General features: G+C 39.7%; 1 long non-coding RNA gene across 2 annotated transcripts in view; it reads right to left on the bottom strand.

Annotated features, from left to right (window-relative positions):
- Nucleotides 1-23,793, bottom strand: part of LOC140529658 (uncharacterized) — a 147,413-nt gene that overhangs the window by 84,507 nt on the left and 39,113 nt on the right. The window contains exon 3 of one of the 2 annotated variants that reach the window (XR_011975631.1): nucleotides 4,217-6,407. The exons of the other annotated variant lie outside the window; for it this stretch is intronic. This is a non-coding gene — a long non-coding RNA (uncharacterized lncRNA). Of the gene's footprint in view, nucleotides 1-4,216; nucleotides 6,408-23,793 lie in introns of those variants that run through there. 2 annotated transcript variants of the gene reach the window in all.

Raw genomic sequence — 23,793 nt, 5'->3', positions numbered from 1 at the left:
AGTGACTTGTTAAAGGACAGAGTGAGGTGGTCATATAGTGAGGACTTGAATTCAGGTCTCCTTACCTCTAATCCACTTCTTTTTCCCATGCCACAAGATTGTCTCATTCTTTTCAGCTTTGTTTTGGACTTTTGTCTTGTTAGCCCAGACAAACTAGATGACTTACTCAAGGTCATATAGGCTGTTAGTGGCAAGGCTAAGTCAATATAGGTAGTTCTGAAGGCTACAGAATTTGATGGAGAGGAAGAGGATACAGACCCCCTTTTGCCTAAACATCTTCCTTCCTCTCTCCCTCCCTTTCTCCTTTTTCATTCTTTCCTTCTTTCCTCTTCCTTCTTTCCTCCCTTCCCTCCTTATTTTCTTCCTTCCTTTTCTTCCTCCCTTCAATGCTTCCTTTCTTCTGTCCTTCCTCCCCATTTTCTCTTCCTTCCTCCTTCCCTTTAAAAGAATAAAGGTTATAACCCGACCTGAGTGGCGTAATCACAGAAGGCCCAGACATCTTGACCCAATCAAAAGTAAGCTGGTTACAAATAAATCCCTAATCAATTTGAAAGGATCATGGGGGTTTTGGATTGGTAGATGAAAATAGATGACATCATGAAGCATCTTGTGGTTGACTGAAAGAATGGAACAAGCCAGCTCAGAATTGTACATGTCAACAGTAAGTGGTATAAGAATCCAGTGAGAAAGGGCTCCTAAAAGAGAATTGCCCTGGGGCAGCAGGATGAGAGGGATTTTTCTCTCTCCTTCTCTCCCAATGACTAGGTGATGACCTTGTGAACTTCAAAACAATGAGAAGATATGCAGTGTCATTAGGAATGTGTGGTGGAACCTGTAGCACTAGCCATATCTTAACTGGGAGCTGAGAGGCAGGAGGACCACCCAGATACACCTGTAGGACTCTACAAGGGCACAAAGTCATCACCTTGTTGATGGGAGAAGAGGAGAGAGAGAGAGAGAGAGAGAGAGAGAGAGAGAGGGAGAGAGAGAGAGAGAGAGAGAGAGAGAGAGAGAGAGAGAGAGAGAGAGAGAGAGAGCATACTTTCATCCTCCACCCTTCTCCCCCCAAATTCTCTCTTAGGAGTCTTTCCCTACTGGATGTCCACACCACTCCACTGAATTCTTGCTGTAGTATGCAACTCTAAACTGGTTTGCTTTATTATTCTTAGGCCAGACATGTGCTTGATTCCTTAAACCAATCACAATTTACTGAATGATATCATCTGCTTTCATCCAATGACCTTGAGAGATCACAGAACACTACCATAAATGAGGACTGCATAAAGTGAGTAAAGGAAATATAAAAGAACCAAGAATGTGGTCACATGTGTACTGTAAGTTGGAGTTCATTGTGCCTAGGGGCCTTGTATGTGTATTAGAGGAGGACATATCCTTTTTAGGGAGATTGTTTCTATAACAATTTTCCTTCCTATACCTACTTAGTAAAACCTTTTCCTAAGAGCTAATTGAGGTTATTAGGGGCAGCTAGGTGGTGCAGTGGATAGAGCACCAGTGCAGGAGTCAGGAGGACCTGAGTTCAAATCTCACCTCAGACACTTGACACTCACTAGCTGTGTGACCTTGGACAAGTCACTTAACCCCAACTGCCTCATCCTGGGTCATCTCCAGTCATTCTGATGAATATCTGGTCACTGAATTTAGATGGCTTTGGAGGAGAAGTGAGGCTGCTGACCTGTACAGCCCTCCCTCACTCAAAAAACAAAGTCAAGTGCAAGTCAAGTGGTCTTCTTTGGCAACGGAAGGATAAACACACAGATAGTCAATGCAAAGTATACCACTGGGGGCTTTTGAGAAATAGTACTAGAAACCAAGCCACTCAGGGTTACCCTCAGAACTCTAAGGGGAGTAATAAGTTACTCTGGGATCCTAGTCTGCCAACCAGAGTGGGACTAGAAGGACTGATCTCATAAGTGGTCCTTTCACTTCCTTCCTTCCTTCCTTCCTTCCTTCCTTCCTTCCTTCCTTCCTTCCTTTCTTTTTCCTATCTTCTCTATAAATGCCCAGTTCATGCCCTCCAGCCAAGGTAATGTATCCAGTCTTTGTAGTTTTCTTCTCTCCCTATAGAGGTTATGTTTTAGAAATGTGGAAAGAAAATCCTGTGGCTAGAAACCTCTCCCATTAAAGCCACAGTTCTTTCTTCTCCCCATGCCCTACAACTCACTGCTTCTGAGTTCATTGTCTTTTTATTCAGTCAAAAGAAAATGGGCATATGAGTAGAGCATACATTTGCAAGGTTTGTGGAAGGAAATAATGATTTCCATTCATTGCTCTGAGGCTCCAGTGCCCCAGCCCAGCCTAACTAGATGAACATGTCCATTGTCCCTAAGCAGGGTAGGGATGGGGGGTCCTCTTCCCCTTTTCACTATCCATACATGAAGCAACATATCAAGCAGCCTGGGTGTTTTGTTAGCCCACAACTTTCTCAGTTTAATAATTTAAAAAAAAAAAAAACTAAACATTTGAGAAAAGAAGCAAACTTCTAAACTTCAGCTACCTCTCATACCTAGCCTAGATATGTAATGGAAGTGGGGAGAGAGAGCTACTAGTATATACGGTCATTTGACTTCTCCCTGGAAAAGGAGAAAGGGAGGGGCGAACGGGAAACGTAAGTATTTCAAAGGTCTAGATAAGCTTTGTCCAACCATGTGAATTCATTCTGGCCTGTAGCTTAGCCAAGGAACATCTCTATTGGCTCCTTCTCTGTATGATCACTCTGTTCCTAACAGCCTCTTCTCTGACATCTCTGATGTCTGCTCGCAGAGATTCCTGGAATCCTCCTTCTTCTCCCAACAAGCCCCCTCCATTTCAAGGCTGGGACAGACCTTGGAACCTGAGAGGCTGGGAAACCCCTGAGCAAACCGACCAGTTCCTCTTACTCCAGGGCTGCATGGAAGGGGAGGGACTTAAAGCTGGGATACATTTATTTTACTGACACTTTTTACATCAGTTATTTTCAAACACAACACCTTCCTCTACAACCTGTGAACCTTCTCTTAACGACAAGAACTGAAAAAGAAAAGGAAAAAAAGCTACTAAACAAAACGAACCAATACAGTAATCACATTTGGCAGCGTCTGCAGCATTTCCCCACCTTCTTCCCCCACCTTGGAACTGAAAGAAGGGAGGAACATTTCCTCTTTTCTCAGCAGCAATGAGGAGTTATAGTTGCACAACATTCATTTCACGTCAGTTGATTCTATTTGTGGCATTATATCATGCATGTTACCCTCCTGGGTGGCTTTGTGGAGCTCAATGAAAGTAGGAGCCATGTGGGGCAGATTTACCCAAAGCAGACAGGTCATAGTGGAGAGTTCTGAGCAAAGGTGCTCCACTGGAGAAGGAAATGACAAACCATGCCGGTATATTTGCCAAGGAACCTCACCGACAGGAGTCTGGTGGGGTGCGCAGGGTCACAAAAAGTCAGACATGACTAGATGACTAAATAACAAGTCATGTGTATTATTTTCCTGGTTCTCCTTATTGATTCTGCATCGGTTCATAGGAGTCTTCACATATTTCTTTGAATTCTTCATAGTCTCCGTTGCCTACGGAGTCATCATGGAACCCCAATTCAAAGGTCACAGTTTATTCAGACATTTCATTTTATTTAGTTTAGTTTAGTTTTTGCTACCACAAAAAAGTGTCTACTAATAGTTTTTGGTACACACAGGCTTCTTTTCTTTTGTCCTTTGACCTCCTTCAGACACTTTTTTCTCCTAATCCCTCCAGTGCCCCAAGTTTTTAACTATGGGAAAAAAGGGAGTGATACATGTTGTCCCAATCTGAAGGAGGCCCCGTGGCATTCCAACACACAAAACAGTCACTGTGCAAACCTTGGCCCCTGCCCTTTCACCCCACCTCCACTCCTCAGCCCCAGCCCCACACACCCACACACACAGGCACTACCCTTCCCCCCTCACATTCCCCCTCCCATTTTCAATGTGTTTTCAATCTGCTCAGGAACAGTAAACACGCTCCCTTCTCCTCTGAAGCCTCGTCTGCTTTCAGTCAGCTCTCTGGGCTTTTGGTTTCACCAGATGTGTAAGACAGTGGCCTGCACCGAGGCGATCAGATTTCAGGGAACACTATGTTTTCCTCTCTCTGGCCTTGCTTGTTTTCTTCAGAGTGAGGAGGGAGAATTCGTGAGTTGTTCCTTCCCCCTCTTCTCCCCCCTTCTCCCCCTTACCCCACTCCTTCCACTCCTACAGACACAGTTTTGAAAAGAATTCTTACAAAGTAACCCCATGAAAACCGAAATTTCCTTTGGAAGGCGAGCAGGAATCGGAGCCAGAGTCACTGTGCAAAGGAGACCGTGTTCCTTGTTTGTGAGCCAATGAGACAAGAAGCAAGTGAAAAGTGAAGGAGGGAATTGGCACAAACTAGGGTTTTTTGTTTTTTGGGTTTTTCTTTTTTTTTTGGTCCATTGTATATTTTTTCTTCTTTTTGCTCTGCTGAGCTGTCATTCTCTCCTGGCACCATTCTCAGCCTGGCACCACTTTTGTGAACTTCTGATCCTTCCAGTAAACACACTGCTTTCCCAACCTGCCCCTTCTTCTGCCCCTTCCCTCTTTCCCTGCCCTTTCCCCTTTTGCTGTTTTCTTCTTCTTCTCCCCCACCCCCACTCTGATCCCCTTTTCTTCTTGCACATTCACCTCCTTCTCAGTGTAACTAGCTGCTTCTTTGTCCCCCGGGTCAGGGAATCCATGAGAAACACCCTGGACTTGGAGATGGGATGAGAGGAGGACCCAGGTTTAAACCCGGCCTCAGATATTTACGAGCTGTGAGATGTATGCCACAGGTCTATAAGCCTGCTTCCCCATCTGTGAAAATGCAAGTGGAAACAGCTCTGTAAAATTCATCTGAAATCTTTTCATCTCTAAAATGCAGGTAATTAATTGCACAGGTTTTGGAGACTCAGCCAAGGTGGCTGTGTCAGCAATAAACTACCAGGCCACAGTCATTTTTATTGAAATTGTCAATTGCCCAAAGCCCAGTTTCTTTCTGATTGAGCCTATGGTTTGGTTTGGTTTTTAGATCATGAGGCTATTTATTACTAATATAACATAGAGCAACCACTTCTGGGACTTAAAGGGAAGGGGGTACTTGACTCCCCCATACCATATGTAAACATATGGTTCTACATTGGGATTTTCATTTTTCTTTTTTCTTTACTTCATTCCTTTTGTTAATTATTGTTTATTCTACTTTTTTCTGATCTTCTCCCCCACCCCCTGCCCTTTCTCTAGTTGCTTGAGTTGGGACAAGTCTTTAATTCCTCCACAGAAAGCAATGATATGTATAAGAGAATCATAACGTACATTAACAGAAGGATGAGAAAAGAATTCAGTAACTTAGAATTCTGGAGGCCAAGGAGTTGTCTCATAGAAACATATCAAGAGAAAGATCAAGTTTTTGCAAGGTTGCTAATTAGTCTTTAAAAATTTTTCACCTCTGCTTGGCATTGTGTAAACAAGCAGCCAACCTTGGTTTTCTTTCTGATGGCTTACAGATGCTTCCCTTGCTGCCAGCCTGATTCTGTCATTATTACTACAACCATACTGGAAGATGCTGTGGCCAGCACCACTAGCAGACCTTCAGACCTTTGGGAACCTATTTCTGATACAGGAGTACTCTTCACTTAAGGCCACAAAAGGACAAACATGAAGAGGAAACATAAACCCAGGGGCAGGCTTGCCTAGTCAGGGAATGGGCTCTCAGCTGCCATGTGGCTGGGCAAAGGGTCAACTGTCTCTTTCCCACACAGTTCTCATGAGACAGCTGCTCTCAGGGAGCAGTATTAAGGCCTCTGAGCCAAAAGGAAGGGTGTAAGAGAGAATCAGTTCACCCCTTTTGTATCTCTAAGAGTTCTGACTCAGCAGTTAATTAGGGAACTGTCAGAAATGAACAGCTAGAAGCTAGTCCCTAGAGTTCCTACCACATAGGCATACAATAAGAATAAAATAAGAATATACAGAGCTTCCTATGTGATAGGCACTATGTTAAGTGCTTTATATTATTATCTCTCTTGATCCTCACAAAAACCTTAGAAATTAGGTGCTATTATTATCCCCATTTTACAGATGAGGAAAATGAGACAAACAGAGGTTAAGTGACTTGCCCAGAGTCACACAGCTAGTGAGTGTCTGAGGGTGGATTTGAAATGAGATCTTCCTGACTCCAGACCCAGCCTCTCTATTCACCACACCACCTCCAAGTCCACAGTCTCTCCAGCATGGCTATGAAATGACCCACAAGAGGATGGTTTTGGCATCCCAAATCCCTCAAGTCATTCAGTGTCCAACTATTTTCCAGGAAGTAGACAGGACACAACCGCAGCACTCAGTCTTCTGCAGATTGAAGATCCTCCAATCCAACTCTCCATCTTCCTGCAGATATATCAGGAAGACACATGGTAAATCTGGTTTCAAAGTCATTTTACAGTCATTTCTGCAAGCCTGCCTCCTAACCCACTGTGGTCCCCAGTCCTGAAATCTCTGTGTGGTCTCAGCCCTCCACCTTTGCCCCCACTTCCCTCATAGCACATTAGATCTTGATGTTTCCAAGAAACCAGAGTTCTGACCTGACTTGGCTTGTGATTACACTTGTCTGACCTTAATTTGGACTCAAAAACCTTTTTTTGCCCAGAAAGAGATTTTCAGTCTTAGTGATTGCCCTAGTCATCAGTACCTATCACAGTGTCCTTTCTGGCCCCTCAGTGGCGATATTGGCTGACTTTTACTAAACAAATGGCCTCTACTGATGGCTAGGTAGTTTAATGAGTAGAGTCCTGGACTGAAGAGTCCAAAATGCAAGCATTCATAAACTTTCTTCAAACCTTGCTAGCTGTTTGACCCCGGGGCAAGTCACTTATCCTATATATAGCATGGGGGGTTTTTTGTCACTTCTATTAAAGTATAATCTCCTTGAGCGCAGGGATTGTCTTTTGGCTCTTCTTTAATCCTCAGCTCTTACCTAAGTGCCTGGCACGTGCGTAGACCCTTAATAAATGTTTAATGATTGATTGATTGACTTAATGAACTTTAATTATGCCTGTCTTCCTTCAGCCACAAATAGACGTAATAGGGGCATGTACTTCCCAGAGCGTTTATGAGGTTTGAATGAGATAACATGTGTAAATCAGCAAATATCTGCTAGCTTAATCAGTCATGGCCTTGGGCCACCTTTTGTTGCTATGAAAATCACAGGATATGTGTGCTGGTGGGAGCATTTGAGTAGGGGACTTTGGGCACTATATTTAGGGTTAGCTCTTTGAAATCCAAACTGCTCAAAGCTTCAGCAACGATTGAAGCAGCCTTTTGAGGAGCTGTCTACAGATTGATCTGTATTTTCTAACTTTTGGGAAGGAAAACCCCCGGTCCTGAAAATAGTCCCAGTCCGCTGACCTCCCATCTGTCCAGAATCTTGTTCTGAGCTGGTGGAGGACTGCCTCAGGTTCCTGACCCAGGACAAGTTAAGCCAGAATAAGCCTCCATCCCTGCAGATGCCCACCACCTTGGTTGAGAGAAATGAAAAACAGTGAGGGGAGTGGGGGGAGGGAGCGGAGGGAGGACGTTCTCTCTGTTTTTATTTGTTAGCAAGTTTTCTCTCTATGTTGATTTAAGTTGAATTTCATTCAATAAACATTTTTAAAGTACCTACTATGTGCTGGGTACTGTGAATATAAAGACAAAATCTTGAAATAACCCCCTGCCCTCAAGAAACTGACATTCTACAAAGGGGAAAAAAGCTTTTCATAGACAATTAAGTATAACATAATTTCAGTGGATGAGGGAAATGACCAACAAGTGGGTAGAATCAGGAAAGACCTTGGGTAGGAGGTAGGGCTTGAACTGAGTCTTCAAGGGAATTGGGAATTCAAGAAGGCAGAGTATTCCAGGCATTGGAGAAAGCCTGTTCAAAGAAAAACTGTTATGTACTTTATGTGTTGCACTATCTGTCTTTATTAATTAAGTATGGGAAAACCATTCAGATGGTCTTGTCCCACAGTTGATCAGTAATAGTTCTTTGCCTAATAAATTTTGAGGCCCTCTTTCATCTTGAGATCCTGGTCAAATAACCCTTATGCCTCTTCTTTCTTCCTCCAGAATGAGCCTTTGGGGCTCCCCTAATGTTAGAATTAGCTAATCAACCAATTGGTAAGCTCTTAAAAGAAAAGAATGAGGTTGGGGAGTTTAATATGGGAGCTTCTTTATGTTTTTTATATCTTATCAATTACATTTCTTCTCCAGGGGTACCTAGGATTGTTTTTCATTGTATCACTGCTAGTAAAAAAATTCTTTATTACTCTATTTTGGATATAATACCTCCTGGAAGAATTACTCTCAAATATGCTAATGGAAGAATAAGATTCAAATTTCAACAGTATCATTTCTCAATCAATTTTTCTCTTTTTTTACTAGAGTCTCTAAGGGTAAATTTACTTTCTTAGGAAAATGGAACTCATCCCTGTGTAAGACATTCTACATTTCACCTAAGTAAGGACAAATCCTCCAATAAGTCAACCCCAACCATATATAGCCAACTTACTCTTGCCATGGTCTTCAACCTGTTCTTGATACACTTCAGAATTAAATTTAGACTCCTGAGACAATACAGAAGCAGTCAGAATGACTTCTTTAAAGTCACTTTCACTTGAGACCCAGGAATTCATTTCTAGAAAGCAGTAGGGTATCAGTCATAGAATCATAGAAGACCAAAGTTGGGTGGCACCTCAAAGAGCAGCCTTTACCCCAAGCATAATTCCAATTTAAAACCATTGTCATATCAATATGTCATATCCTTGGGCATGTTACAGACCACTCAAAGACCTGCTAAAGAGGTCAACGTCTGACCAATTCATTTATCCATTAGTTTATTCATCCACTCATTCAATTAACATTTTTATTTTTATAGTTTGTTTTTATTATTTATTTTTTATTATTTTATCATGTGTTATATTAGGTTATATTATATTATATATTATATTAATTAAACACCAAAGACTCTAAACACCTACTTAGTCTTTTGGAACATAAGAAATGTCAAGATGGGTCAGGACCACAGTACATCCAAGTCAAGATTTGACTCTAGTAATAATGGCACAAAGGGATTTCCTGTGCAAAAGCACTGTGATCCTCTGTGGTACCAATATCAAAAGGTGAAGGACATATTCCCTCAAAATAATGACAAGTTCCTTCAACAACCCACCAAAGACATTATCTATAACATGATTTAAGCCTTTTTTAAGTTTCAACATATACTTTGAGAATCCATACTTTCATTGACAAGTACATTCCCTCCAGTGATGCAAATTTCATCCCCTTTATGCCTTATAAGAGGGTTTAATGGATAGCTGTGTTTGGAAAAGTGTACTATTACCTGGTAGTATCTCTGAAACTTTAACCAGGTTGATTCTCAGACAAGAAACACACACTGGCCCATACTGAAAACCTTTCCAGTTGAGTATGACCTGAGTATAGGTTCTCAAAGTGGGTTATATCAACCCCTGGGAGGTATTGGAATGATCCATGGGGGAGTGGTAGTTGCCTCCAGTGTGAATAGGAGTCACTGAATAAAAATAAGGGGAGGTAGTGGAAACATAAGGAAAGAAGAAAAGAGAAATTTGAAGAACATTCATTCATGTTTCATCTGTTCTATAACAAAATTAAAGTCATATTGATTAAACTATTTTTCAAATAAACACACAAAAGGCAAGTTAAAACCAATCAGTGGTCAAGTTTGCCAACAGGTCTTAACAAGCAAGTGTTGGCAGGCAAGCATGTCCAGCATACGTTGGCAGGTTCATGTAATGACTTGTTAACAATGTTAGTATACATGACACAATATTGCATCACCAAAATTTCAATGTAGGAAAAAGCCCACAAATTTACAATAAATTATTAAATTGAAGATGTGTCATTTAAAAAAAATATCTTATATTTTTTGGAAATGATGCAAATTTTAAAAAAAATTGAAGGGTTAAAGAAAGAATGCAGAATGAAGTAGACAATTTTCTCTTTTGCTATGTTTTGTTTTTCTCATGGTTTCTCCCATTCATTTTAATTCTTCTATGTAACATGACTAATATGAAAATGCATTTAATAGGAATGTATGTGTAGAGCCCACATAAGGTTATGTGCTGCCTTGGAGTGGAAGAGGGGGGAGGGGGAGGAAATTTGGAACTTTTGGAAGTGATTATTAAAAACTGAAAACAAATAAATTAATAAATTTGGGAAAAACAGGGTTAAAGAAAGGGGTGATAGGCCAAATAAGTTTGGCAACGTTTGTGTTAGAGTTTACACTCTGCCATATTCTTTGAGAACCTAGGCTCATTTAAATGCCATAGTGCGGCATTAGAGTAGAACTGTAGATGGGATATCCTCCAGAATCTGCTTAGACTGAAACCTAGCAGGCCAACCTCTGTCTACAGCTGAGGAGCCTTTATGACATCCTCAAAAAGTAGATAGCTAGCTTCTTGAAGTCTTCCACTGATGAGGAACTTCTGGGATAAATCTAATTGTTTCTAATGAGGTTTCTTTCTTACATTGTACCAAATTCTGTCTTGCTGTCACTTTCACCCATTACTCCAATTTCTGCCCTCTGGCTCCAAGTCTAGACCATTTGTTATATGACAGACCTTTAGATATTGAAAGAAAGTCATTTTCACAGGCAGCATGCATTCTCTAGACTAAATAGCCTCAGCTCCTTTGAGTGATCATCTTATGGCATGGCTTCCAGTGTCTTCATTGTTCTTCTCACATTTTTCAGGATGAGTTCCAATTTTTCAATGTTCTTTTTAAAACATAAAGCTCAGAAATAATCACAATACTCAAGATGTGTTCTAACTAGGACAGAGTGCAGAAGGATAATCACTTCCCATTACCCAGACTCACAACTTTTATGAATATATTCTGAGACCACATCAGCATTTTTGGCTGCTGAGTCGTATGGTTCACATAATTATAGATGTAGAGCAGGGGTACTTAACTTTTTTCAGGGACCCCTTTGACAATCTGGTGAAGTCTGAAGACCATTTCTCAGAATAATGGTTCTCAATGAATAAAATAAAATAGTTAAGTTTATGAAGAAAACAAATTATATTGAAATGCAGTTATAGAAATTTTAAAAAAAACCACATTCACAGACCCAAGGTTAAGAACCCCTGATAAAGTTAGAGGGAACTTTAGGTCACTGAATGCAACCTCCTCATTTTACATATGAGGAAACTGAGGTCAGAGGCTAAGAGATGCCCAAGGAAACCCGGCCAGCAAGTGTTGACTGCTATGGTTCACATAGTACTTTCTGTATGAGCCCATGTTATGACTTCTGAAAAAGCTTAAGGGATAAGATTTGCATAAATTTGTTATCCTCCTGCCATTCCCATATCTAATTTATCCTTAACACAGCCATCAAAACAACTTTCTTAATGTACAAGTCTGATCAGGTTAACCCTGCCCAAAATTCCTTCAGGTTTTACACACACACACACACACACACACACACACACACACACACACCCCATATTAAACTCCTTATCCTGGTATATAAAGTCCTTCATAAGCAGTCTCCAAATTCCTTTTCCAGCCTAACTGAGCTTGATATTCTAGACAAACTGAACTTTCAACTGTTCCCTGATCTCATTCTGCCCTCTTCTATTTCTGTGTAATTACACAGGACTGCTTCCTACCACATCTGGCTGTATTGTACTCCTTCTGTAGCTCAGCCTACTAAAGTTCTTTTTTTTCTTTCAAGACCTAACTCATTTAATAAATGTCTGTTAATTAATTCATTAGTTCATCATCTTTGGTATATCACTACTTGGAAGAAATCATAGAACTTTGGAAAGTATTCTGAAATTTGAAAGCCTTTTAGAAATATGCTACTATGATGATCCAAATCAGAAGTTACCTAGTACAGTCCCTACCTAATTCAGCAATTCCCTCCTCAGCAACACTTACAAGTGGTCATTTAGCCACTTATTGAAGACTTACGGCAACACAGGATCAATCAATCAAGAAACAGTTTTAAGCCTTATTATGTGCCAGGCACAGGAGGGATATATAATGTATGCATGCATGTATGTGTGTATATACACACACATACAAATATATGTTGTGTGTATGGATATGTGTGTATTCATGTGTGTGTGTGTCAGCAAAACCCTGATCAGGACATTGATTCAGGCCAATTTCAAAGGACTCATGATGAAAATGCTATCCATCTCTAGAAAGGAACTGATGAACTCTGAGTGTAGATCGAAGTATACTTCTTTTCACTTATTGATTATTGATTATTAACATTATTATTATTATTATTATTATTATTATTACAACATGGTTAAAATGAGGGAAGCAAAAACAATCTTTCCCCTCAAGGAACTGACACTCTATGTAAGAAATGTCATGTATAGATAAGTTATAGTAGATTCAAAGTAGATACAAAGTAACCTTAGAAGGAAAGGTTCTAGCATATAAAGTGACCAGAGAAGCCTCTTCTAGAAGGTGACAACCTGAGTCTGGAAGAAAACCAAATATTTTAAGAGGTGGAGGTGAGGAGGAAAGCTATTCCAGGTAAGGGGATCATCCGGTGCAAAGGCTATAGGAGAAGGAACATTACACGTGAGACTCAGCAAGCAAGTGCAAATTCTGGATTGTAAAATGTGTAGGAGGGAAAAATGTATAAGGAGACTAAGAAAAGAGGAAGGGATTGGGTTACAAAGAGCTTTAAATGCTAAATAGATTAGTTTATATTTGATCCAAAAGGTAATAGGGAGCCATTGAAGTAAAGGGGTAACATGGGAAGACCTAAATTTTAAGAAAATCATTTGGAGGACTGTATAAGAATTGAATGGAGTGGTGAGAAAATTGAGACTTGAAGGCTAGAAGAGTCTATTGGAACAGACCAGCTGAAAAGTAAAGAGAGCCTAAACTAGAATGGCAGTTTTGAGTAGAGAGAAGATATCATATGAAAGAGATGTTGTGGAGACTGAAGTGACAACATTTGGCAACATTACCAAATGATCAAAGTAGCTCATTTCATTTGTGCACAGCTCTAATTGTTAGGGAGTTTGTCACCTATATTGAGACTAACTATCTGCCTGTCTTGTGGCTTCCTCTCATCACTTCTCTTTGACCAAGCAAAGCAAGTGTGTTTAGTGTCATCTACCTACTTTAACATTTAAATGTATTCTAGGTCCAGATCATCATTCAACTTACACATTTCTTTCTGTCTCTCTCTTTGTCTCTTGTCTCTCTTTCTCTCTCTTTCTTACCCAGACACACACGCACGCATACACACACTCCACCAAATGATCCTGCAAATTCAGTTACTTTCATGGCAAAGGAAACTCCTAGATTCTGTCATGCATCTCTCCAAAATTTACTTCTGAACATAAAAGATCTGGTTGCAGCTGGAATTCTGGAATATAAAAATATTAACAATGGCAACAGTTATTACAAATACTAGCAAAATCTTCATCACCACCAAACACACACACATACACACACCCTAAAGCATATGATTGCTGTCATTGTTCAAAATGTTCCAGGAGCTCACATGAAGTTTGCGTTGTACAGAATAGGTAAAGACACCACCCCTGGAATATTTGCCAACAGAAGAACATTTCGCATCCATGGGAAAGAGCTCTTTTGTAATTCCAAGAAAATTCTTCAAAGATAAGAACTGTAGGGTGTGTAAAAAAGGGTAAATTATGATTACCAATGATTAAAAAATTCTTTGTAATTTTTATAAAATAATGACTTTGCCTAAGTGAACCCTTTTAGTTCAACAATTAAATTCAAAAAGTTTATCAAATGCTTAAAGAGAGGCAGCATGGGGTAACCAGAGGACTAGTTTTCATATTCTGGCTCTATAACTTCATTGTATAATATTTATTTTAATACATGTTATATTCCCCCTCTTAGACTGTTAAAACCTTTGGAGCAAGAATTGTAAAACCTTAGACAAATATTTTCATTTCTCTGAGACTTGGTTTCCTCATATGTAAGTTGACGGGATTGGATTAGATTAATTTTATGATACCCTCCAGTATAAATACTTCTTAACCATTTTTGTTGACTCATCTTTTAAATCATGCAAGAACTCTACAAAATCCTCTTTTCCATCCAAATGTGAACTCTCTGAGGGCAAGGCCTGTGTTTTTTTCCTTTGTTGTATCCCCAACACTAAGCCCAATGCTCTAAATAGTAAATGCTTACTAGCTCTTGTTGAGACAAATATAGTCATAATACCTAAACTTTAAATATTTAAAGAATGAGGTAGAGAAAGAGAACTAGACTATTTGTTGCTCCTACTTGGTCTATACCAATATGAATATGATAACAATTATGCTGCTCTTTAAATTAATTTCCAGATTTAGTGCTATATAACTCAAACTCCCCATGGATTACTTTATAGAACCAGTTACAATAATAACAAAATTACTTGGAAGATCAAAAGGCCTGGAATATCAAGGAAAAATGAAAAAAAAGAAATGAAGAAAGAATAAACAGCAGTTCCTGAACTCAAACACCATATAGTAATCATAAAAACTATTTGGTACTTATTAAAAAAAAATATGAAAATAAATCAGTGGACCAGATTAGATAAGCAAAAATTAGAAACAACTGAATTCAATCGCTCAGTGTTCTCTAAAACCAAAAATTTAAATTACTTGAAGAAATACTGTAAATCTGGTAAGAACTGCTGTAAAGACTAAAACAATTTGGCAAAAAAAATTCATAGCAGCATCATATAATATAGTAAGTTCCAAATGGATGTAACTTTAATATAAAAGGTCACATTATTTTTTTTAAATGAAGGAAATTAGAAGAGGTTATCCTTCACAACTCTTTCTAGGAGGGGGATGCTTATGGAAACAAGGGATAGATATACAAAAGAAAACACGGAAAGCTTTATGTGTATGGGGGTGAGGTAGTAATTAAGAGAATCCCAGATCAATTTGAAAAGTTCACTCAATTAACTGGATGAGATTAAAGGGTGTGAATCTTTTCAGGAACCTCCCACAGAATAAAGTACACACACTAGCACCTTTCTGAGAAAGTACTGTTTGGCTACCAGTGAAAGGGGATGCCTAAAGTGATTGAGGACTGAGAGTCAGAGAAGATGGACACTTGTTAGACAACCATCTTTTCTACACAGTCTATAAAACTGGGCTGTTGAATGACTTGGTCATGGTTTTCTTCTTCTATGCTTTCTCTGCTTTAGACTTCCAGATCCAAATACAGCAAAGCATAAAATAGTGACTTTCAGTAGATATGCGTGGAAGCACATCCATCCCCCCAGAGAGGGGAAGTTCTTGGACTTCAAGTTCCTAGATACCTTAGGACTTTCTGTTCCTTTTTCTGACCACAGGTCAGACACATGTCCATTTCTCTGTCTTGGGTAAGTATGAGTTTAAGAGTATCCAATTTCTAGAACTCCCAAGGGATTGAGTTCCTGAATTTGAGTCAGATACTGGCCCCTTAGATGAAAAAGACTTATTCAGTGGCATGTTCCTCAGGAAAGGAAGAGTGCCACCAAAACTAGACCACAGTGAAGCAGAAGGACTGAAGTCTTACCATAGAAGATGCAAGAAATCTGCACCTCACTGGCCTTGCTATTGACAGGAATTGTTCAGATGGTGCAGATCCAAAGTGAAAGGAATATACTTGTTCAGTAGACTTCCAAAGTGTGGAATTTATATCTGTTTGGGTGCTTTACATGTCTGTTTATTTGTAGGCACCTACCTACTCAACTTGTGTGTTATCTGTGGTGGGAAAATGAAGGTAAAACTCTACTTGAAGTCTATATTATTGTTCATTGAATGCGTATATGGCACCTGGTACCACATAGTTATCCACATCTGAGTAAATTCATACATAAGTCATGTATGTGGCTTTATTTTGCAAATAACCCCACAGTAAAACTCTGAGGACAAAGCACAAGTTAAAGAAAAAAGTGACCCTTTGTGCCTCAGGCCCCCAGAAGTAAACTTGGTTTATGTGATCCCAGTGTCCTTGGAGGAGCCACAGGTGACATTGAATATAAGAAATTGAAAAGACCTTGCATTAAACATGCACACACATACACACACAATGCAGATATGATAACAAGGGAAACTGCTGGCCAGGGAAAATGTCTTTGTGCTAGTATTTTTGATAAAAGTCTGATATCTGAAATACATAAAGAATTAGCGCAAGTACATAAGACCAATACCCATTCCCCAATTGATAAGTGATCAAAGAAAATGAGCAAACATTTCTCAGAAGCAGAATTGTAAACTATTAACTACCAGATTAAAGATTGTTCCAAATTACTGTTATAAAAGAAATGCAAGTTTAAACAAGTCTGAGACTTCATTTCATACTTGTCAAATTGGTATAAATTTTAAAATAAAGATCGAAATAGTCTATTCGGGGATATGGGAAGACGAATACTAACGTGCTATTGGTAGAGCTGCGAATTGGTTATTCTGGAAAACAATTTGTATATTTTTTTAAATAACTAAAATGGCCCTGCTTTTTTACCCAGAGATCCCCATTGCTAACCATATATCCAAAGAAGTTCAATGACAGAAAGAATTGTTCTTTGTATTCCAAACAGTCAGTAGACAACTTTTGATGGTAGCAAAGAACTGGAAACATAGTAAATGTCCACCCATCAACTGAAGGATGGCTAAATAAATTATGGGATTATTTCAATATAATATCAACTAAGAGACTATCATAATAGTTCAGGAGAGAGATGATGAAGGCCTAAATTAGGATAGTGACTATGTAAATGGAAAGAGGGGACAGAATAATCAAGACTCGTCAAATGATTGGATATCATGTCAAGGAAGCTAGATTTCAAGGGATTAACATATGAGCTTCCTATACCAATGAAATCACAGGGAAAATTAAGACTGCTTTTATAGATTTATTAACTATTTAAATTACATAAAGTTATTTGTATAATAAATACAAATATAATATATAACATATTTATACATAATATATTAAAATGTGATTCTTACATCTTTATTATATAATATATTATATTAATATGTAACACAATGTACTGTACATAAATATATAATAAATATAAAAATGAAACATCAATTAATTATTTAAAAGTATATAAAATTATATGAAATTAAATAATTATTAATTAAATATCACTACTTCTGTACTTTTTCTTGGTGCTTTTGTTCACTGGGTAGCACACTAGGATTCCATAAAACAGAGCCTGAGAAACAATGATCTAATTCACCCTTTGCATTTTACAGATGAAAGAATTGAGAACAGAGTAGAAGTGACTCATCCAAGGTCACACAGCATGAGTAGTAGCAGAGATTGTCCTTGAGCCTGGCCCTCCTGATTCTGAGGGTGCACTGTGCTGGTCTAAGGAAGGAAACCGGATAAGATTCTGGGTCAAGAAAAGCAATCCCTGGGTAAACATCAAGTGCCAGAAATAAGGGTGACACGAAAATATAGAAGGGTCATTGAAGACAAACTTTGCTGACTTTTAAACTCTGTCTGTAGCCAACCCTGTCTGAGAAGACAGCCTTTCTTCAGTTTGGGAGGTAAGAATCAGTCAGACATCCTGCTAGCGTGGATGGGTTGCCTCGTGAATGCTATTTCTTCATTTTTTAAAATTTAGCTTGCTGTGTACTGTGAATGATTGAGTTGAAAGGTCTTCCTCACCAAGTGAAAAATTTTGGGGGTTTTTTGAAAAAAAGCAAAAGCAGCAAAATGGGGCAAGTGATAGCATATTGGACTTGAAGTCTGAAAGTCTTGAGTTCAAATCCTACCTGAAAAACTTACTAGTGGCATTAACCTGGGCAAATCATTTAGCCCTCTGCATCTCAGCTTCCTCATCTCTGAACCAGGAAGAATAATAGCAGGTACTTCTCAGGTGGGGATCAAAGGAGATAACATATGCAAAGCTGATAATATATCAGTGCTGGCTGTTACAGTGATGATGCCACCTTCTTTCATTTGTTTTTCTTGTTTAAAAAACAGAAAACAAACCAACCCCTGGCAAAGTCCATGTTCATGGATATAGAACCCCAGTGTCAGAGGGTGTCTTGGGATAGGAAGGGCTCAGTTATCCTTTAGGGATCTCTCATTTCTCTGACTTGCTACCCCTCCCCAGATGGGAATGAGGAACAGGAGCATCTGGCATTCCCCAACCAACTTCCTTCTCCAAAGTTCAGGCTCACAAGGCTTCAAGTTATACAAGGTCTTCATTTACACAGTAAATGACACCAAATGAACTTAGCTATGAATTCAGAGTCTTCGTAACACCAGGCCTGGCACTCTGTCCACTGCACCATAAATACATGCATACATACATATACACTTACATACAGACACACATTATATATGTAGATATATATCTTATATGTACATAGATATTTACATGCTGTCCCTGTCATTAGAATGTAAGATCCCTAAGGGCAGGAACTATCAGTGCCTGACACCAAATAAGCAGGTAATAGATTCTTATATGCTGAACTGCCTCACAATGACACCTTTTCCACTTACTTTTTTTATCCAGCATCTGGACTATGTGGCTGCTGCTCTACCCACCCAACAAAACTCAACAAAAACTGTCTCTTGGGGTTCTGAGAGGTCTTTCTATCTTGCATGTGTCTTTTCCTTTCTCATCTTTCTCTGGACTCCCTTTCCAAGAGAAGACTGGGAGTGAGGGCCTGGTGAAGGGGAGTAATTCTTTTCAAAAATTTGAAGGATTGTTCTAAGGGTCAACACTTCTCCTTGGCTCCAGAAGGCAGAACAAGGATGATAGGTAGAGGTTGAAAAAAGGCAAATTAAAGTTTGACATAAAGTAAAACTTCTTAGTGGCTAGAGCAATCCCAAAGTGGAATGGCTGCCTCGGAAGTAAGCTTCCTCTCCCTGCTGGCATCAGAGACTTGGATGACCTCCAATGGAGGATATTATAAAGGGGCTATTTATTCAGCTAGGAGTGAGCCTAGATGATCTCTCAGATCACTTCAAACTGAGATTCTGGGACTGTGGAAACCCTATGGACCCCAGTGTTCTTACCATAGCACTTTATTGTCTGACCTCCCACCTCCATGGACTTTGTATGCAAACATTAGAACAATGTAGTCGACCTTCACTCAACACTTTTGTGGTTCCCATCCATTATCTCATTTCATCCTCATGGCTACCTAGTTAAGACAATAGATTTTAAAGCTGGAGGAGAGGCCTCAAAAAGCCATCTAATTAGATGGGCTGATCAGGATCTATAGGCCCCATTCTACAGATGAAACAACAGAAACTCAGGAGTGAACTGTCTTGAGTGTGCAAAGTCAGAATGTGAAGAGCCCAGGTCTTATGATTCATGTTCTTTTCAGCTTGGGGAAATTTAGAGCATTTCTATTTGTTCTGTTGCTATGGCTGTGGGCCCTCTAGTCTGCACCATCTTCCCAGAAATGTAAATAGCCCCCTGATTCATCCCCATCAGAGGCAGAGACAGAGATGGCAGTATCAATCCATTGTCCTATCCCAACTGGCCTAATTCCCCGTTGATTAAATTCAGTCAAGATAAAAATAACAACTATTCATTATTCTGCTTTCTAGTTGCTTGGGAAAATTTAAAAAAAAAAAAACCTAATCAAGCTTTTAAAAACACAGAAAAGTTTTGCTTCGTTTCCTCATGTGTTATGTAATTCCTGGCCTCTCCCTAGCACACCAGCATTCCTGCCACATTAGTCCACAAATCCTTCTTGTCCCCAGCCTTCCTCCTTTTCACTCCCCTATTTTGTCTTACATGATGATGACGATGCACAATTATAGAATATTTTAAAAATTTTCTGTTTTTGTTTTCAGTTGTGTCCAACTCTTCCTCAGCCCATTTGAGGTTTTCTTGGTAAAGATAATGAGAGTGCTTTACCATTTCCTTCTGTAGCTCATTTTACACATAAGGAAACTGAGGCAAACAGGGTTCAATGGCTTGTCCAGGGTCCCACAGCTAGTAAGTATTTGAGGTCAGTTTTGAACTCAGGTCTTCCTGAATCCAGGTCCAGCACTCTATCCACTACACCACCTAGCTGCCCATCCATGAACTTCTTTAATATCTATTATCTCATTTTGTCCTTAAAAAACACCTTAAGGAAGGGAAATTATCATCTCCATTTTACAGATAAGAAAAAAGGGGCATGGAGAAGTTATGACATTCCGAAGTCTAGAGTCCGAGGCGGTTTTCTTGACTATCAATTCCACCCATCTTTTGTTGCTTACTCATTATCTTCATCCCAACCTTAATTGCCATTTCTTTCTGACTCCTCTTGAAATTTCTTCCTTATTAGACAAATGAAGTGATTAAAAAGCTTTCCTCTTTATTATCTCACCCACTCAGAGGTAAATGTACTTGATCTCCAGTGCTATCTATACCTACTATCTTCTAGTCAAGGCATTGGATAAGGTTGAGAATTCAACAAAACTCAATTTGACCACCCTTTACTAAGCTTCTATTCCATGAGTTCTTTCATTTCTTGTGTCATGGAACATTTTTGTCACTCTGGTGAAGTCTGTGGATACCTTCTCAGAGTAATGTTTTTAGTCTTTCAATCTACCCAGTCTACCAAGGAGAGAGAGAGAGAGAGAGAGAGAGAGAGAGAGAGAGAGAGAGAGAGAGAGAGAGAGAGAGAGAGAGAGAGAGAGAGAGAATTTATTAAGTATTTATTTCATGCCAGGCACTGCTAAGTGCTGAGGAGTCAAATATAAGTAAAGACAATCCCTACCATCAAGGGTCATATATTCTAATGTGGGAAGACAATAATAAAAGGAAGCTGGAAATCCAGAAGTTGAGGTGGGAGTGGGGGGAGGCAGGGCAGGACCAATGTAGAAAAGTTCTAAGAGTCAGGAGTAGAACTAGGTCAGGAGTAATGGTGTGGACTGGGTTCTTTTTAAAAAGGTGACATTATACTGGAATCCACTGATCAAAGGAGGGGTCACAAGGCTGGAGGCATCTTCAGGGTGAGAATATATAGTACTTAAAAAATGCAAATATATGTGATACACAACAGATTATAATGATACCAAGAAGAAATCCAGAAAAAAAGGCTTTGGGAAAGTTTAGATAGGATGAACACTTTCAACTGGGGAAGTCAGGAAAGACTTCACCAAGTAGATGGCATTCGAGGAAAAGAAGGCATTAAACAAAGAAAATCATAACAAACAGAGATATGGAGGTAGTACATTTTAGCCCATGGGAGACCAGCAAGCCCAACATGCCTTACTCAGAAAGGTATAGCTTTAGTCTTCTGTTGCCCTCACAGAATCTTCTCCTAATTGGTAAGTAATTATCACATTCTTTAAAATTAATTTTAAAACACAGGTTTTAAACATTGATCATTGATTGAACCAAAGAATGTTAGCAGTAGAAAGGATCTTGGAAGTCATTTGGTATGACTCTTTCATTTTGTAGGGTAAGATGGTAGAACAAGAGAGATGAAACCCTTTGTCCAATACATATATGTTACATAGTATTTTTTGGAGGAGGGAGTAGAATGCTTGAAATACCAGAAACAATGGTCAGGGAGTGTCTGATCCAAACTGAGAATCCAGAGTCTGGGTCACCTTGTAGACCTTGAAAATGCCCTTTAACAGGTCTTTCTCACCTGTTTTAGGGGCATCATGCAGTATGAAGGGTCAAGGGTAGAGATCAATAGCACATATGCTCAGTCCATATCTCAGCCACTGTATGTCATGGATGTAGGAAATGAGTCCTTCATCACTATTGGTTCCAACAGGGGCTGGGTATCAGTGATGTTGTAGAAATGATTCCTGGGTCAGGCAGGATATTGAACTAGATGACTTCTGGGGATCCTTCTGATACTTAGATTCTTTTGGTCTGAAAATTGTCACGTGGTGAAGATTGGCCACCCCTACAGAAAGCTTAATTAAGCCAAACCTGGTTCCAGTGACCCATCAAAGTTTATATTATGTGAAGACACAACCCAGTATGTCATGGTACCAATGCTATTCTCACCATTTTGGTCTTTAATTAGAGTTATTTCCAAATCTGTTTCCAGAAAGTTCCTGGAAGTGACACCGAGGGAAGGCTGAGCAATAGCAACTGATCCAGTATCCTTGGCCTAAGAAAGGCAAGCTCATGTCCCTCTCCCTGCCCAATCTCCCAGATAAACATAAGCCCTGGTAGAACATTGGGCCAGTGGAAGGACAGGCTTCTAGCCAGTGATCTGAGTGACAAGGAGGAGGGGGTGGGAGAGGAGAGAATGAAGCGAGAGAGAAAAACAAATGTTCTCTCTTCAAAGAGTATGGAAACTTTTCCCTTGCTCTCCACCACCACCCCTGCCAGCTGGAGAGGGCAACAGGAGAAGGTCAGGAGGAAGCATTCAATTCTGGCTATCCAGCCTGCTTACAGAAAACTGGTCTGGCTACTGTTCAGCCGGATGCCGGAAATGAGAAGCACAAGGGTTGCAGTGCCCAGAGATTCCTGGTGCCAGGACCTACTCTGAAGAATTGGAGTTTAGCAAAAAGAAAACTATTCAGGCATGGCAATCCTGTCACTATGGCAATGAAGCTCTTCCTTTTCCTTCTCTTTCTTCTATGTGTCTTCTGGGATGAACTTTCAGCTGGGGATCCAACCTATACTTTGGAGAAGAGCAATGGCTAGGGGAGAGGGAGGGGCATGGGAGGATCTACTTTCTGTCCTCAGCTGAGCATCAACCAAGAACAGCGAGTGGACCCCTAGTAAAGGTGTATTCTGCTTGCATTTGTTAGCACAGAGACCTTTCTACCCTATCCCAGCTCTGTCATCTGACCTGAGCTGTTGTTGTTCATTCATTTCAGTTATGTCCAACTCTTTGTAACTCCATTTGGCATTTTACTTGCAACTGCAATGTCCAGTCATTTGTTATTTCCTTCTCCAGCTCATTTTATAGATGGGGAGACTGAGGCAGACAGGATTAAGTGACCTCTCCAGGGTCACACAGGTAGTAAGTATCTAAGGCCAGATTTGAATTTAGGCCTTCCTGACTCCAGGCCCAGGGCTCTGTACCTGAACCATGGGTTCTTCAGTATATAATTTCTTTGATTCCTCTTGGTTTTTCCCCAGTCACCTGTCTTACCTGTTGGAAAGACTTATTTGTTACCTGGGCATTGTTTTTACTGTCATCTATAGAAACCATTAGTTTTTGCTCACAATCCATTAACCTATCCAGGGATGGGGAACCTGGGGTCTCAAGGCCACATATGGCCCTCTGGGGCCTCAAGTGAAGCCCTTTGACTGAATTTAAACTTCAAGGTATCTATCATCTTGTGTATAAGATGCCCATGAAAGGCTTTGGTAAATGTTTTTATTAATTTAGGTAAACAATGTCTATAACATTCTCCCAATCTACCCATTTAGTAATACCACCCAAAAAAGGCATGAAGTTATTCTGTAAGAACCCATCCTTGATGTAGTCTTACTCACTCTTTGTGATACATTTTCTGGCAGGGGCAGGAGGGAGGGATTCCCACTCTACTTCAGCTACCTCAATTAAGAATACAAGAGACTTAGAATACTTGACTTAAAGTTGAGCTGGTTTTGTGGTATTGATTTCTGATTCCACCAACCAAATGAATACCCTGGGGATGGAAATGTGAGAGAGAGTAGCATGAAACTCTAAAAGACATAGAAATGAGCATGAGGAAGACACTAGGAGGAATTTCCCTCATTTGGAAAATTCTCTATGTGCTTCATTGGGTTCATTTGTTTGGAATGTCTTGGAAATGAGCTTGATTAAATTCTGTCTGA

This window comes from Notamacropus eugenii, chromosome 2, assembly GCF_028372415.1.
Source record: "Notamacropus eugenii isolate mMacEug1 chromosome 2, mMacEug1.pri_v2, whole genome shotgun sequence".
In the NCBI taxonomy this organism is placed as follows: domain Eukaryota; kingdom Metazoa; phylum Chordata; class Mammalia; order Diprotodontia; family Macropodidae; genus Notamacropus; species Notamacropus eugenii.
Note: the sequence above shows the minus strand (reverse complement) of the source record. Positions and strands in the feature narration are given on the sequence as shown.